The sequence below is a fragment of the Styela clava genome, chromosome 5 (genome assembly GCF_964204865.1).
Source record: "Styela clava chromosome 5, kaStyClav1.hap1.2, whole genome shotgun sequence".
Lineage (NCBI taxonomy): Eukaryota > Metazoa > Chordata > Ascidiacea > Stolidobranchia > Styelidae > Styela > Styela clava.
Genome location: NC_135254.1, coordinates 12,442,276 through 12,456,268, shown reverse-complemented (window position 1 = coordinate 12,456,268; position 13,993 = coordinate 12,442,276). Strand labels below are relative to the sequence as shown.

Genomic DNA, 13,993 nt, shown 5'->3' with positions numbered 1-13,993 from the left:
CTTACCTCACCCAGTGGTAATACGAAAATCATAAATCCTGCAGTTTTGAGGGTACTCCCGTAGTATGTGAATCAAGATGGCGGACACCGGAACATAGTATGTGTACTTGGCCAGGGTAGGGTATAAGTTCAGGTACAAATCCTACGGGAGTCACTTGACTAGTCCCCGAGATCGTATTAGAACTAAAATATGTAAAATTAGAATAAAATTATGGCCGAACCCTAACCTGGTACACCCACAACGTTTCGGTTTCCGCCATCTTGGTTCACATTATCACATACTACGGGAGTACCGTTTTGGGAGTTGATGCCTACACTAGAAATATTCTACAATCCTTCAAGATGAATATTTTGCAAATATACCGCTAGGAGCGCGTGAGAGTCACTCACAAAGGCATTTTCTGTTAATCCGTTACATTAGTACGCTTACCCGGTAAGTAAGACGCCAAATCACTAGTATATACTAATCGTAAACTACATGTTACAAACCATTTCCGATTATAATAATTTATATATATATGCAGCCACAAGTATTTAATATTTACGACTGGTCTTGGCTGTTGATCTCCATTTGGCTACAAGTTTAACGAATTTTTCAAGGATGTGTAAAATTATTATTATATATATACTTAAACATAATCGAGATGCTTTACAAAAACGTTAAATTGCATTTGTTGTGTGAAATACCTAATCCGATTTGCTAACACAACGAAGATCGTGTTTCTTCCTCAGTGGCATATTTCGGAAGTAAGTAGTTATTGTGCGAATTCCTACAGTTTTTATTGAACCCCGTAAGGACACTCACGTACGTCGGTCATTCATCAGGTACCCTTGTTCCAATAGTGTTAATCACAGTGAATACTTAACATTGGGCCTGATATGATAAAATATCGATCAACGTTGTTTACATGTCGGTTACAGCTAACCCAAGAGCGCTATGGTAGATCTCTCATACTTCCTGAAATACCGATTTGCTACTAAAAATCTGTCATCATATGCATTAATTGTAAGCTGAATGACGTTCACAAATTCATACTTACAAACCGCACTTAAGTTATTAGATTGACTCATTCAATGAGGATTATGACCTCGCTAGAACTTGTCCAGAATCGTGCTATAATAACAGGCCATGCAAGGGATGATATTTTTTGTTTGTAGATTACTCGGACACAAGGCACACAGTTGGACAATAATCATTTAAATAAATTTATTGAATCTGTATTTGGATAGTTACTGCAATATGTGAGCTCGAAATTTACAACGATTCGTGCTTTATTGAATTAACAATTATAGTTTACTCAGTTAATCCCTCATATAGCTGATGACTAAACTAATCTTTCCGTCTGGGGTAACATCCTCTATATCTAATCACGATTATCACAAATATGTATTTATCAGGTAGAATGTTTTCGCAATGCAATTACCCGCTAACTAGTCTTGCTCTGAAGACTTCCTCTCCTCAATGTGAAGGTCGTGGTGGGGCCTATCCTATGTATACATGCATATTTCAACAGCTTTTATTTGTTGAACTAAATCGCTTTGGTACTTAATATTTTAATACCACCCCGATGACAAGAATAAGTTGACCGTAATGCTGCTTGCAGAAACTACAAAGACATTTTCTCTGGATTTGACTGACGCTGAGCTATATATGCTGATAGAAAGTCGTGTGATTGAAGTATACTTTAGCTTATCTTTCCAGATCATTTAGTAGTCACATACATTTCTTTTATATATTTGGTTGAAATCAATTGATTAATGTTAAATATTATAAGAATGGTAGGTCGTAGTAAATGCACTTCTCAGAACAATAAATATTTTCTATAAATCTGAAAAAATCCGCGAGAGTTTGGCCAAATTTGGTCGATTTTGTTTCCTCTCGTATATATGGGGCGATGATGGATGACTAATCATGATTGCTCCGCATATTCGATATTACCCTATTGGCCGGATTTTTAGCTTTTCGGATGATTTGTAAGTGGGCCTGGTATGATTTTCAAAAGGATTTTCTATTAAATATATATACTGTGCGAAGATGTGATATATGGTGTCCCGCTGTCCGAGACGAATTGGACAGGAAGTCATATTGATAATACAATTTAACCATTGGAACGGCAGATTGTGTCTGAGGCCACGGTCATGGACAAAATGCGGAAAACCCAGCTGCTCAATTTTAGGAAGACCACGCGAGATGCGTCGCAATTTTTACGTTTGCGTCACGAACAAATAAAAATAACTTTTTCAAATTTCACTGTTACGATATGGTGCATTCTGGCATATGGTTCATTTAAGGATGCAATGCTGTTTTTTTATTTACTAAAACTATTATTTTGTTAGAATAAACGTATATATATGTCAGAATATCTCAGAAGTGTACGAGTCATAGAAAGTTTTCCAAAATTTAGCTTAAGAATTATTAATGTTGGACTGCGATATAATTACACGATATGGCTATTCTAGCCATACACGATCAGAGTAGAACACTGAACATTACCTCGAAATTTCCCTAAACGATATAGAAACTTACCTTCGACGCATTCGTAAATTTCATCATAAGTAAATGATCTGCTGTGGATCTATACCTAATGTGAGCCATGCAAAGACGAATTTCGACTCGGCTGTGTGACTATGTCATGGGTCATTCTTGACTGAAGGTAAATTCCGCGATGTACAAAATTCGGGAAGTTATCTTGTAAAATTCAATTTTTGTCACAATGTGTTTCGTGAGAAACTGTGTGTCAATATTTTGATATTTTGCAAATTGATCCACGAATAGCCGCAAAGTTTATGACCTACAGCACCGTGCGACCAAACAACAAATAGCTTGGTAACATGAAACGTAAACTAGAAAAGTTGAACTTTAATATATTTTTCAAAATTTAATAAGCCGTACAACACACAAAATAAAATCTCGCGGTTAGGTCATGCATGACACACTCTAGAGTTATTTAAAAAAACTCATAATTTTCCTCAATAATTTTGAGTTTTATTCAACAGAGTTGAATGAAGGAACACGAGTTAATTTCAATGTAAAGTCCATATACGTATAAGAGCTGCTTATGAAAAAACTATGCAATCTAAATTGACTTTTCAATATCCTCAATTTTGTTACATTGTTTTGATACGATTTGCAGTTGCGTTTACAAATAGAGGTTCATGAGGCGCTGTGCCATATTGAGTAGCACTCTCGCCATGGTTGAATAAGAGCATCCATAACAATATCATTCCGCGTGCAATCTGAACCAACTCCGCCATAAAGTCATGCCAGATCGAAAAAAAATTGCGTGATAAAGTTATTTTGAAGTAAGGATTATTAATGGGTTGGAATCTCGTCGTGCCCTTATAGACAACAAATTCGAACCTTGTCTCGTGCGAACAGCGGGGGTTGTCTGACCTTTGACTGCAGATAAATATTATTTTCAAGTTGATTTGTTAGGGATTCGTCGCTGCACAAACTTATGAAAATTGAATTAACGTTTGCAAAATGTTGCAGAAGATAATAACAATTCTAATTGAAACCGAGCCGCGATCGCTTTTGTTCACTGTTTGCAGAAACCTGGTAAATCTGAATCATATTTTACCTAAAATAATCAAGGCGTTCAGCAATTACTGTTCACTGTTCAAAACTGCCCCGTTGGAAAAGTTCAATAAAAATAAGCTTTTCTGCTATATTTCATTATTTTACTGGGTCATCGCCGGGAGTATTGTTATGAGATAAAGTTTTTATTCGTTCAATCAAACCTAAACGCAAATAAAGCGAATTGCAATCGCATGTTGCGACTTATTTTAAAAACATATCGTAGAGAATAATTCCCACAAAATGAATACATCACCAATATCTGTATATAAATATTTAGCTTTTCTTCAATTGTTGCTAAATTTCTATATACGTAAGTTTCGTACCGCTGAGACATGAATTAACTTAATTAAAGAGAAGATTTGTCGAATAACTTCATAAGATTGATATACAACCGCAGGTATGTCACTTCGCCTGGGAATTGCGGTCATAACTTTAACATAGTGGCTACGTTTCCCACGTTTATAAGGTTGTGTGGACTGTAGAGCATACCTCCCCAATTCCGTGGTTCATGCTCAAATTATAATGAAATGCCAGAGAAATAGACTTTTTGCATTATTTCTAACGAACGTCTGTACAATGTTGTTGTATCATCTCAACTTAAAATGAAGTCCATATTCGCTAAAAAGTTAGAAGTTATGGGGCTGTAGAAAATTCTCATCAAGGGAAGCCGACGGATTAAGAAATTGGTGGCAAATAGGTATAAATGCCACAGATATAGATGATCGTTTTTTGTTACTACACAGCATTACGAAGAAAACCCGCGATATTTTCATTTTTTCTGAAGATTTTATGAAAAAGTTTTGAGAAATCTTGACAATGTAATTTATAGTAAAATTGACAGCCCATACTCCAGTTTATTGTTAATTTTTATAATCGCTGAAATCTGATCCTTAGTTACATAAATCTTAAACGTTAAAACCATTTATCACTTTTGTTATGGAGATTTTCAGAAATTAGTCTCTGTAATACGATAATACCATTATATCGCTTGAAATTGAAAAGTGAATATTTGGATGTATGCCACACACGATTGTAAAAAGAAAGTTATTAACTATGATCAGATTTAGACCAGCGATAAAGTGTGCATAAAACAAGAGAAAGTCGAACACAAAATTGGCAATAAAATATCGAAAGCTCAGATAAAGTTACATTTTTCTGGCCTATTATCCAAAGCTATACTAAAGTAAATATGTATTTTCCAGAAGGTCAAGGCGAATTTTCGCGCCTAAATTGAGAGGTAAAATCGTAAAATGAATCGTTCAACTTTAGGTGAACTTTTCCCGTCCATAAAACTGTAAAGTTGACCAGTCTAAATTTTGCACTTTCATAATATCTATGGTGTTTGTAAATATGACTCGTTTATTTCTATATATATTTCTGATTTGAATAGCTGTCTTGAATTCGAGTACAGTTAATTTTAGTATTTAGTTAATATCAGCATTCTATTGGTCTAACTTCAGTTTTTGTCTAAAGCTGACATTTGTGTCATTAGAACTATGCCGTATTAGAACACCTATTCTGCCACGCTTGTCCGCCGATCTTTTCAGTAAACTCAGTGCGGTAACGGCGCGGAACCTTTGTGTATATCTGAGAATCACTTTCTTTTGTAAAATATAAAATACATGGCTGGTTATTTAAAATTATAAAGAGACGCTGCAAATATCAGATTCATGCCAACGCATCATACACATGTGATAATTTCATTGTACACGTGTAACGAGAATCAGGCATTTTCTATCGTCACAATGCAACCATTATAATTTGACATATATATCAATTTGTATTCTCCTTAATCTATTCTTCCGTTCCCATAATCTCACTTGCTGCCGTATGAATATTATTCGCCGTTACAAATACTTAACCACACTCGATCGTACATACATATAATATTAATTTAAACAAAAGCAATAATAATTCCAACAAATTATGATCACCTTTCATAATCCATAATCCGTGGATGATGTTGTTAGCGCTTTGATTTTGTCCGCCCGAATGTGATAATCACAATAATTAATAATGCCGACGTCCTAACGCATATGTTGTTTATTTCAGTCCACGTTCATTTCGTCACATTGCCGGTCGGTTTAAAGAATATTCGGACGTGTCTTACGTAATAAATTTAGCTATTAGGAAACCTCCGCGGTGCGTAAATTAGGCTTTATCATGTTAAGTAAAATAAAGATGAACGTAGATTTTGTTAGCAAGAGGAAAAGAAAGGAGGCTGAAGGACGTTGATTTCGAATTTATACAATTCGTATTAATATTTAGATGCCAACTGTGAGAGATATGCATGATGATACATCAATCCATATTTTTTATCCAATTACTGATATGCTCTGAACTGGTAAACGATTAAAAAAACATTCAGTGTTTTTTAGCAGAAACATCCATGATCTGGTTTCTTGTTACCGCTTTGTCTGAGACGCAATTTATGGACTTAACTACAAGGCTAAAGACTGAATATATAGATAGATATTCAACATAATATAATGTTCAAATATTGGTTAGTGAGGTAAATATGGATCTAAGCCACAAAAATGTATTTGAAACGGGCCAAGTTGTGCTTCTGACAAATTTAAATTACCCAAGGCGAATCACTGTTCATAGTATAATGTATGTAGTTTTCCTTGCGGTCAAAATTGGCAATTTGCCTTGAACTTAATGGCAAATAATTTACCCTACACACGCTATTCCCATTAACTTCGTTTCCGATTGGCTCGCATCCCATTGTTATTAAAAATCTAAGAATATACCTTGTTGGTGGGAAAATTACGACAATTTCGTCGAAATTAATCCTGGAGAGACAACCTTGTCTAATTGTGAGAAAATAATTGGCGACTGGAGGGAGCGCTGATTACCGTTTTGTTTTTCACACTTCGTCTAGACATGCAGTTTACTCGCGCCTCCTAAGCCCGTGCTGTGAAGCGTTTAGTTTGTCCTTTGAAAGTGATAAAACTTCGCAAACAAATTAGCATAACAATATTTTACGACGTCACTTTGTGACAGTGTTAATTTTATTTAGCAGATTCTTGCGGTAACACCCCAGCTCGTGGAAGCGACGCACGAGCCATTTTTAGACACTAATTTCAGAGTTATCAAATACTGATGATTTTATTCTTTGGATTCAACAGCATGAAGCTCAATCGCATTTACCCAAAATCTGGTTTAATAAATCAGCAGCAAACTGAAATGCGCCGAAGGTGCGCTCAAACGATACCATTATATTTCTAAATATGCAGGTTGTTATGTCGTATTTTTCATTATGTGTTGATATTGTTAATGCAATTGCAAAGTTGCTGTCGATCACTTCAACACTGTAGATTGCGCATCGTCGCCAAAATGTGTAATAAGAGTATCGTTTGAAAGGGAAGTAAAGACATGTAAACATTTATTATTAGCGTGTGTGACTTTAAGTTGTCAAGTTCATTTGTCTTTGGATTTTAAAATGAAGACAGATGCAGGATTTACGACTAATTGATTTTGTTTCTGTGCTAATTAAGTTGTTCTCTTCCCCCTGGGACAAAAAAAAGTGCACAAGAACGACGTGGGATTGTTCAAGGCGACTTGTAAGCATGCAAGGCAGGTTTTTATCGAATTATCGAAACACGCATTTGAGATTTATCGATTTATTGCTATCCGATAGGAAATGTATTTAATAGTTCATTTTGTACAGACAAACTTTCGCGAGTAATTTCGTATCTTGAAATGAATTCTGATGGCGTCATTAGTAAATGCTATTGTTGTCAGTTACGATAGGATTGATCTACAGTATTTCTATTGTTGTTTTATATCGTTGTTAATATACAGTTATCTTACATGCTATCACCATCGCAAATGTGGTAATCCGTTTTCATGGCAATTAGTCTTATATAAGTTTATTCTCTCTTGAACAATTCAAAAAATAGGTTACCAAAGCATGTTTAACATTTGTATAGCAATTCTATAGCAATAAGATTGTTATGAGCTATCTATAATACATATAAAGATATCAAATTGCTGTTTGGACATAACGACATGGAATTAGCCTTTATTATAGCGCCGTATCGTTGTAAGGTCGCTGTCGAACATAAAATCCGAAATGCTGAGCTGTGTTAGGCGTTTACTTCAAAGCTGAAACGATACTTTAGAAAACTGAACTCGGCATGGCTCCCACGGAGTCGCCGCCATGTATATGCTTCATCTGTAAAAGAATTATTGTGCCTGTCTGTATATGTTAATATGTGCCATAATATACCTTAATTATGTATGGGGGAAATGTTGTGACAACACTCAAATGGGAAGACCAGCCCCCCTGCGAGTACTTTTTGTCGTCGGATAATTTGTTACACAAATGTTTCGACAGCTTTATTTTATGTTTTGATGACATTTGCCGAAGCTATGGCAATCGAGGCATGGCATCACGCAAATAGGGTTATGGTTATTGTTGCAAATCAGAACGGTTTCTCAGTGTCAACTTTTTCCGCGCATTGGCCCGGAAAAGATTGAGTGATATTTCGACCACTCTCATCAATTGCTTCCACTTTGTTACAGATTGGGTTGTTTTTAGCAGGTTTCGAACACATAATGTATAAACCTAACGAATTCTGGATGCAAGTTGTATTTTAAAGAGTGGCCAATACATTTTTGACTCAATAATAGATTTCATATATAATGTTTAACGAAGCTCTCACATAGTTTGTTGATGTTTGGTCAATGTTTGATAGGCATGTAACTAGTTATGAAGTTTACTAATAAATTTTGAATTCTGTGTATTTTTCATCAATCTGTATTTTCTTGTGAGCATGAGACGCACTTGCGTTGAGATATCGTATTCATTTGTATTTAGGTAGAAAAAGAATAAGAAAGTCCCTTTAATTGCAAAATTGTCTTGTTTTTGTAGAGTTTAAAAAAAATAATCTATTTGATGTTTGAATAAATTTCTACAATATTTCTCTTTAAATTCGATTTTTTTATGGCAGATTATTTATTTAATTTAAATCAAGATAAACAGGAACATTATTGATACTTACAAAAATATAAACCCTAGATATCAGAAAAAGCTTCCTGTTTACCAGACGATGATACGAATTAAAGTGTCTAATGCTTTTTGAGTCATTTCTCTGTTTTATCGGGCTTGTTCTATCCATAACATTGACATTTCAGATTTACTTTTTTATGGGTGTATAGCTGGCCAAGTTGTTTTTGTGAACAAGGGAAAGTTTCTTGAATAAGACTAATAATTTGTAAAGCGACACGAGTCGATGACGTCACTATGGCGTTTAGTTAGAGATTCATTGTCTGGTAGACAATAGAGTGATTCCAAATTGACATAAACAGACGTGATATCATCATATAAATACACTGAGAGATTTCTTTTTCTAATGGCCCGTGCATGATCTATACATGTGTGTTTATAAAAGGCCAGATATCCTATGATTGGATACAATTGAGAAAATACTGATGTTTTATTTATGTGAATTAGTATAGCGGGGGAATTGTGACTCACAATATGATATTTTATTTTGATTATGTAATACTTCATGAACAGCCTATTAGAGCTTGTTGTGTTTTGTTTTTGCTTAGTACATGTTTTGTAGTTTAGGATTTCATCCAATTTCGGAGCAACGAAGGAAGTGTTGAGTTCCACTTAAAATCTTATTCTGAGAGCATATAGGTATAGTTTTGTTGTAGTTTTGATATCAGATGAATGACCTTTTTAAGTTCAACATATGTGAATTTGGAGTAAGCACGCACGTAGCGCAAAGAAAAAGAATAACACGAGAAAGAATCTCCAAAATTTTATTCAGAATTCTTTTTCAAAAGTTAATCTAGTCGAAAAGCATGATTCACCAATATTACCCTGAATCGCGCCTAGATGACGCGTTATATCAATAGCTTTTGGTTACCCGTGCGAGGAGAATATGCATTTTTAGATGAGGGAGATTACAAAACTGTGTATTTCAGGCGACATAAAAATGTTTTAACCCCATGAACCGACCCTGATTAAGGTTTCAACAGCACTTAACCCGTGGGAAACTGGCCACTTGTTCTAATGTGACGTCATCAACAATTCGCCACGGCGCGTAGAAGCATTTTATCTTCGTCTAACATGATCCTAATATAAGGCACTGTTTTATCGTGATTTATCCGCGAACCGTGCTTGATGAAAACTTTTTTATTCAAGTTATCAATTTTAATGCAGACATAAAGCACATTCTATAATCGTGTTTTACGATATGTTGGCGCCTACAAGGACAATGTTCACAAAAAGGCGGAAAATTAATGAGGGATGAGCAATTAATTGTCTGCTATTAAGATCAAGTTAAGACAAGTATATCGTTTTTATCATGTATGTATAATAATGCAATTGCTACAGGCAAATCTTTATAGGGATCGACTTGCAGTACCGAATCCTGACTACTAAAAGAATATTATTATGGAAATTATAACTAAGGTTACCAAACTGTGAACTGTTGACTTAGAACTATTTAAACAAAGACCAGTAAACTTCAGACTACAGACAGACTTTTTGCTTTTAGTAATGGAAGAAGCGAGTATCATGTACATCAAAGATATTGACCTACCAGCGCGGGTTTAAACTTCGATCGACCACCATCTCGTTACCATTTGGTTTAAAAAGGAATCAAAAATTTGAGGTCCCTGCCAACCGCCTTTATATTATTTTTCAGAGCAACATTAACCAATGCTGTCCATAGTGGAGGGTGTATATATTTGACGATTAGACCTCAGTGAACGTTCTTTTGTGAGTTAATTTACTTTTATCGTTTAGAAACTCCGCTCCTCCTTTTGATTTGAAAAGGTGGTATTATTGGAATTAATTTAATTACCGTGTAAGGTAATACACGGGTGTTGGCTTATTTTTCATTAATTGGCTTAGAAGCCTTAGATTGGACAGTTTTTTCTTTGAGTGAAAGCGCTGCATAATAAAAGTTTGGTAACCTTTCAACGTAAAGTTGTATTGTAAAAGCATTTTCATTCGTGGTTGAGATTCGTTTATATTTGGACGAGGCGCACTTATTTGCGGTCCATGGTTGGCTTCTACAAAGATTGATTTAATGTCCATTTTTGATTAGTCGTACTTACAAAATATTCAAATCCGAAATATCGAATCGTTTGAATAATTTACGAAAATCGAATTTTTTAATCTTGTTTAAATGTCGCTGCATTGCACAATGGCAACTATGCAGTATTGTCATTTTAAGATGCAGTTTTCGTGTAATTTATTGCTTAGATTGGAATATTATATCGGAATATTAATCGTCATTTTTTGTGAAATGATTTTAAAATGTTTTCTTGGCAATTTACTGAAGGTCAAATTCAAATGCTTCTAATTTACTTTGTCTTGGTATTGTACATATCAAATATAATTCTTCGGCAACGATGAACAACCAAATTACTGTAAATTTTGTTTTTATCGAAAACAATCAATTTAAAAATTTCAAAGATCGTTGTTTGTATTCAAACCATAGAATTACGAACAGATAATCCACAAAACGACTAAGCTAAATCATACATGAAAAGACTATAACAAAAGCCATATATTTTGGCATTACTTCGGGAACACATAAACATGGTCCGTAGTTGAAACCAAAATGTCACGTTACGATCATATGTGGCCAGGAATACTTCTTAAATATAGCTAACTATTTTTTATGGTAAATTAGTTTAATAATGGCAGGCGTGGTTTCCTGGAAACTTACATCTTATATTGTGTAATTAAAATTAGGACGAATGACGCAATCTATTTGGAAATTCCTTATATTGTTATGTTTGATTTTTTCCGTTTCTAACGTTCAAATCGCGTTGGTTTAAATCCTAGATACGCCTAACTAACTGGAATGACCAATTTACTATCTTGATTTTTTTTTTTCATTTTGTTACACATTTGCTGTTTAATATTTTCGATTAAAGGAGTTCGTGTTATTAGTTTTGAACGTTATAAATTCATTTGACATTTTATTATCGATCTTTGTCTTCGCTTGAAACAAGTTTTATTTTTGCGCGATTTTCGAATTTTAAAAACCCTTTAATTCAATAGTAAATCTAAGAAGGTGGAAGACGTCGCTTTCAATCAAGCATATATGGACCACAATAAATATTATTTCGTTTCAAACCTAGCACGTAAACAGTCAAGTTTGAAATTTTATGGCCTTCTTTTAGCTAGATCCTAGCGCGATGACATTCTTTCTTTAATCATTCAATTCAGACAGTATGATGGTTTTCATCGGAATAATGGCGATTAGTAAAATAAATGAGTGTACATACAACATGAAGGGTCACTTGAAATTCAGAGTTGGAAACTTTACAATCTCTTTGCCAAACCGTTTGAGGTTTAATGGGTACGTTCATGTATTATTCATGTAATACTACAGTGGGGTATTAGCATCGAAACTGTTCCTTTGACGGACGTTATTCCGCGATAGTTACTCATTGTCTTGAATGGAACGTATATATTAGCAGGATACACACGAATTTTATCTTTGATTACATATGGAGTGTGATAACCTACCGATTCATTTGCGATATTCGTTGTTTAAAATGCGGTAAAACTTGGCGCCATTCAAGGCTCAATGAACTCAAATAAGGTTGCCAGGAGTTTAACTGAAATTCTGAACGCTAATGTACTTTGCAATTTTTTTTAGTATTGCGAATGAAATTGTTTTGTTTGTTCGAATAATTAATGATATAATCTGATAATGGACCCTTCTTTAAATCTACCACCATAATTATGCAATGGTGATTTTTTCTACCGTTTCAAAGTCTTTATTTGTTTTCTATTGAGCGATTCTGTCGCCAGACAACCTGGTAACGTCTTTGTTTTCTTTTTGTGTTTATCTTAGATGCTTTTTTTGGGTATATTTATCTTTGTATGCTAGAGCTTTTGATCAAATGAAACGACAATTAAATTGCAATGATGTAATTCAAAAATTCAAAACAAAACTATCTTGAATAATGAATGCTCTTTAACGTGCTTACGTTGCTGTTAAAATTTCCTCGAGAATGCGAGATTCGGAATGGGCAAAATTTCACAACAATTTCAAGTGTTATATCCTGCTTTTTTATATTTGAGCTGTCAAGTTACTCGATAAAGAAAAAATATTGTCTACAGAACATATTGCACACTGGAAACATGTATTCAACTTCTTCAAATATACTATTATAAATCCACACTGCCACATATCACATGTAGACGATTACGACAATTATATGTTTATTTCTGAACAGATCATTTTAAATCATGACAAAAAAGCGACCGAATTAAAGCTATTGCGTGCACATTCTTATGTTTCGATGTGATATTTATTTGTTTATTTTCGAGGAAATTGATTTTGTTTAGATACTACTATCTATATTTCGTACGTAGAACGTACCAAACATTTAACAAATAGTTAGCACTAAATCCTTCGATTAAAACAATGACCTATTTATCTAATGCTAATACAAATAAAGGTGACGTTTAACGATGGTGTTTGTCTGATAATGTAAATGCTGCCTGTAGTTCAGTTAGATAATATCAGCTGTTGCAAGACGTCACTTAACGAAATCTTCGCATAGACTTCTTTGGCGCCAGTTTACAAATATCAATTAAAAATTAACGTTTTTTTTTTAGATATTTTTTAAACTTTAATGCCAACTATCCAATGTACATTGATTGAAATATATATTGATATTGTGAAAAAAAAAATTTTTTTTGTGCGTAAATTAGATTTTCATTTAAAGCTTAGTTGAGTTTCAATTAGTTATCTACTAATCCTTAATATTCATAATAACACGCCCTGGCAATGACTTCATTTCCAATTAGCAACACTCAAAAATATAAAAATCGCAGATGATATGTCGATATCATATCACCGTTTGTTGTTATGCTCAGGTGTGAGAGAATCTAGAATTCGAAACAGGAAAAAAAGAAAAAAATTGTCGCGCGAATTCTCTCACTTTTACTCGAGCAGATTTCGACGTCGGATTTTCACGCCAGTTTGCAGTGAAAGGAAGAACCGTAACGGTTGCGGCACCGGGAGGACGTCGTTTATTATTCTAGCATAAAATTTGGAATTTTAATTTGCTTTGCAAAATTAAGTGAATTGTTTGATTATGTAGAAGTAAGAGATAAAAAGTTGTTGTTAGAAAATCAAATCGACCGAATAAAAGCACGCGGTGTTTGAATGTTCGTCGCAAATTGAGACATCCCAGAAAGTGAAAGGACTCGCAGGGAGATACCGGTACTGAATAGCGAACTTACAATTGCCAAGAGGAGCAAAATACAATTTATAAATTTCAAGTGCCTAGAATAGAAACCAATTTAAGTTAATTTTATAAATGTGATGTTGGAGAGTATTTAAAGATAAAAAGTTAACAACGTTAGGACAAAGATGTATTTTTAATTTGAAGACGGTCATGTTTATTTTATTTAAAT

At 34.1% G+C, this 13,993-nt stretch overlaps 1 long non-coding RNA gene across 2 annotated transcripts in view; it reads left to right on the top strand.

The window, feature by feature from the left end:
- LOC144422777 (uncharacterized) overlaps positions 1-13,993 on the top strand; it is a 124,100-nt gene that overhangs the window by 35,884 nt on the left and 74,223 nt on the right. The gene's annotated exons all lie outside the window — the stretch shown is intronic.